This window comes from Centroberyx affinis, unplaced genomic scaffold (assembly GCF_046629955.1).
Source record: "Centroberyx affinis isolate AG114_WGS23_722 - 3 ecotype Tasmania unplaced genomic scaffold, CSIRO-AGI_Caff_v1 ptg008726l_1, whole genome shotgun sequence".
Taxonomy (NCBI): Eukaryota; Metazoa; Chordata; class Actinopteri; order Beryciformes; family Berycidae; genus Centroberyx; species Centroberyx affinis.
Window position 1 is genome coordinate 5,005 of NW_027284294.1, and position 5,004 is coordinate 10,008.

A 5,004-nucleotide genomic window follows, 5' to 3' on the forward strand; every position below is an offset into this window, starting at 1 on the left:
CTCCTTCACCTCTGATGACGGCACTTCAGGATATTACAACCGTCAATACTGCATTTTGATATTTTCTGATCAACTGTGCAGGAAGTGTCTGGAGGTCAGACACAGCTGTTATGCATTTATGTGTTTATTTATTTATGTATTCAGACGTTATTTCAGCAGGCAGGTCGGCTGGGAATAGATTGTTCGAATGATAACAGCCTGAGAGGAAGACGAGAAAATAAAGATTACATATAAATGAATATTTAACAGACAGAAATATGAGATGGAAGGACGTTATATAGTCAGCGCTTATGGTCACACACACACACACACACACACATACATTCACCACACATACCGACACATGCAGGCATGGATGTCACTCTATATGTAAACCACACACGTCATCGATATATCTATCTGTGAGTGTGTGTGTGTGTGTTTGTGTGTGAGTGTGTGTGTGTGTGTGTGTGTGTGTGTGTGTGCTGGTGTGACATCCTGTTCCTAGGGAAACAGGATCTTCCATTGATCCAGATCGGGAGGACAGCTAGCTGCCGCTAACGCTAACTAGAGAAAGCCTGACTGGATCTCATTACAGAGCGACGGAGGGTTTTAGGAAACTACAGCTGACAGGTTCAGTACTCAGTACTGTGTGTGTGTGTGTGTGTGGGGGGGGGGGGGTGGCAGTGGTCTAGATCAGGCTTCACATACATTTTCATATCAAGGACTCTCATACACATATTAGAGCACAGACCACTTGACCAGATTCAGTCCATTAAGAGTTCAGTTGCTGTTGGTTTGGTATTGACTCACAGAGCTGATGGAGAGATCAGTCATTCTTATACATTCTCTGACTGGGATCATTTAGTGAATTACATGACAATGAAATTAAACTATTCCTCATTCTGCTGCGGACCACCTGGGACCCCTGACTGACCCCTAAAAACCTCCTCAAGGACCCCTGCAACCCCATCAAGAATCCATAGAACCGCCTCAAAGACCTCTGGAACCTCCAAAAGACCACTAGAACCCGTCAAGGACTCCTGGAACCTCCTGGAACAATCCCTAGAAACTCCTCCAAGAGCCCTGGAACCTCCTGATGGACCCCTGGAACCCCCTCAAGGACCTTTGGAACCTCTTCAAAGACCCCTAAAACCTCCTGACAGACCCCTAGAATCCCCCCAAGGACACCTGGAACCTCCACAACAATCTCCTCCAAGAGCCCTGGAACCTCCTCAAAAACTACTGAAACCTCTTCAAAAACTACTGGAACCTCCTCAAAAACTACTGAAACCTCTTCAAAAACTACTGGAACCTCCTCAAAAACTACTGAAACCTCTTCAAAAACTACTGGAACCTCCTCAAAAACTAAAGGAACCTCCTCCAAAACTACTGGAACCTCCTCAAAAACTACTGGAGCCTCTTCAAAAACTAAAGGAACCTCCTCCAAAACTATTGGAACCTCCACAAAAACTACTGGAAACTCCACAGAAACTACTGGAACCTCTTCAAAAACGAATGGAACCTCTTCAATGACCCTTGGAACCTCCTGAAAGACCACTGGATTTGTATATGTATAATTTCATTCATTCATGATTATCCTAATACTAATTTTGTCCATATCGCCCCGCCCTGAAGTGGGCGATATGACCGATACTTTTTTCCCCCCAAAGTGAGATATTCACCGTGTGAAAACACCTGCTCTTCCAAAATACCTGCTGACATGAAAATAAAACTTTTTTAAAAAACTTCTAGGGTGCTAACACCATTGCTTCTATATACAGACTATAGATATGTATAGGTCTGTCTGATATGTACAGCTCACGTACTGTGCTTCTGTGTTAGTTGTCAATAAGTCTCTATACCAATGTTACAAAGACGGTTTCCTCCATATTTACTTGACATAAAAAGTCATCCTGATACAAACAACCACCCTATCCCCCTATCCCCCCCCCCCAGCTTTCGGCTCCTCTACTGTTTAAAAGGCAGAAAGCAGAATATTTGCAGAGTCAGAGTCGAGGCTTTCAGCTTTTCTCCGTCTGTCTTTTGAAAAAAGGTTTTCAGAAGTGTGCAGGCGGCAGCGGAGCACCTTGCCTGCTTCCTCAGCTTGCTCCTTCCTCCTCCTCCAGCTCTGACAGAAACATGAACACTTAGTTTGTGATTTCTGTACTGCGGTTTGACACTATTTCATTCTCATATTTCCAGCTTCCCGCAGGGCTGCACAGTTATTTGCAAAGCAATCAAAATGAAAATTAATCAAAACTGTTAAAACTGCAAAACTGACCACTGCAATTCCCAAATCCCAAGAGACTGTAAAGTTTTGTCAGATGTAAAGGAGTTCCAGACAGCTTCTGGACTACCAGTTAACTCACATGGCAGAGAAAATCTTTCTTTACATTCAAACTGACCAAATCCTCAGCAGCAGAATCTCACTTCTCTCCTCTACACATTTCATTTTTTAAGTGCTGAACAAAGAATGTTGAAGAAACTGCATCCACATGTATCAGCATGTATTCATGCTGCAATCAACACTTTCAGCAAAAACAAAATTGCATCACGGCTCTGTCTGGATGGTGACGCTCTCACCTCCAGAACCTCCAGGACCTGCAGAACCTCCAGGACCTGCAGAACCTGCAGAACCTCCAGGACCTGCAGAACCTCCAGGACCTGCAGGACCGTCTGGCTTGGTCCCAGCCAGCGTCTACACCAAGTCAATCCTAAACATCAGTATCTAATTTTTCACCAACAAATAACAGTTTTGAAGTACTGAAAGCATTACAGACAAAAAACTGTCAATCCATTTTGCCGATCATAATCTGTACATTCACATATTGGTTTTCATCATATTCCCATTCTCTTTCTCATTTGTAAATATTGCTCATATCTCAATAGTTTTATAATACCTCACAGATTTTATACTGCATATATTTCACTTCTTAGTATATGTTCTTAACATTAGCATTAAACTGTGTTGTGTTTAATATCGTCCATTTTTTTTTACTGTATCCTGTTACTATTTGTTGCTGAAACGACATGATTTCCCCACAGGATCAATAAAGTTTCATCTAATCTAATTTAATCTAATCTAATCTAATCTAATCTAATGTCAGTGCTGTGACAGCAGTAAAGACAACAGACTGCTGGATGGCTTTCTGTCAGTATGATGCAGCTCATTTCCAAAGTGACACCAACACTCTCTGTTATCAGTCATCCTGTCCTCAGCGGCCTGACAGCCAATCAGAGCGGAGGGGGTCAAAGTCAAGGTGGGTGGGTGGGGGACCCAAGGGTGTCCTGGGAGGTTCCAGTCTGGGAGGGGGGGTAGAGTTACAGGAAGCAGCAGAACCCAGCGGGGACTCTGCTGAATTATTAATAACTTAATGGACAACTTTCATTTTTTTCTGCCGTCAAATTCACTTTAAACTCCAGGAGGGAAGAGATCTGGAGTCACCTGAGATTTCCCATGAGGCCTCAGGCACCAGAACGTCAAGGATAAACGACAAACCTCATCCTGATGGATGGGAAGAGAGTGAGAGAGAGTGACAGAGAGAGAGAGAGAAAAAGAGAGAGAGAGACAGAGAGAGAGAGAGAGAGAAAGGGAAAACGGCTATAGAGGATTAGTGCGATCGCCTTTAAGCATCTTCACCACTTTTACCTCGTCCATCCATCCTGATTCAGGCTGAGCTGAGCGAACACTGCAGCCATTCTACCAAACAATCCAGATCCTCCAAACTATCTACCAAACCCTTGAACAACTCATCCAAACCCTCCAGGCCCTCTAGCACATCCTCCACCAAAACCAGCAAACGCTTCTACCAAACCTCCCAAACCTTCAAAAACCCTCCAAACTCACCGGACTCTCTACCAAACCCTTGAACAATTCCTCCAAACCCTCCAGAACTCCCCAATCCCTCCAAACCCTCAAACAAACCCTCCACCAAAACCACCAAACCCTCCCTCAGATCCTACAAACCCTTCACCAAACCCTCACCTCGAGTTACTCTTAAGAAACGTAACCCCACTTTTTCTGGTTTGTGACCGGGAGGTTGGCGGGTCGAATCCCTGGATGAGGTGCGACAGGGTTCAGGTTCAAACCCGCGGTGCTGTCAGAACATGTGACAGACCCTGCTGGACGCCCACATCCCACAATGCCTAGCGCTGGCGTCTCCTCTCATCCCCCACCCACTCTCTCCTCCTGCCATCCCATAATTTGGCTTCCTCAGATTGTCAGATCAATACTAACCTGCCAGAGAGAGATAACAATACTGACAGACTGTCCAAACACCAACACCCTCTACTGACTGATACTGACTGACTGATACTGACTGATACTGACTGACTGATACTGACTGATACTGACTGACTGACACTGACTGATACTGACTGACTGATACTGCTGATACTGACTGATACTGACTGACTGATACTGACTGATACTGACTGACTGACACTGACGGATACTGACTGATACTGACTGATACTGATTGATACTGACTGACTGATACTGACTGATACTGACTGACTGATACTGACTGATACTGACTGACTGATACTGACTGACTGATACTGACTGACTGATACTGACTGATACTGACTGATACTGACTGACTGACTGATATTGACTGTCTGATACTGACTGATACTGACTGACACTGACTGACTGATACTGACTGACTGTTACCGACTGATACTGACTGATACTGACTGACTGTTACTGACTGATACTGACTGATACTGACTGATACTGACTGACTGATACTGACTGATACTGACTGATACTGACACTGACACTGACTGATACTGACTGACTAATACTGACTGACTGATACTGACTGATACTGACTGATACTGGCTGACTGATACTGACTGACTGATACTGACTGACTGTTACTGACTGATACTGACTGATACTGACTGACTGATACTGACTGACACTGACTGACTGATACTGACTGACTGATACTGACTGTCTGATACTGACTGACACTGACTGACTGATACTGACTGACACTGACTGACTGATACTGA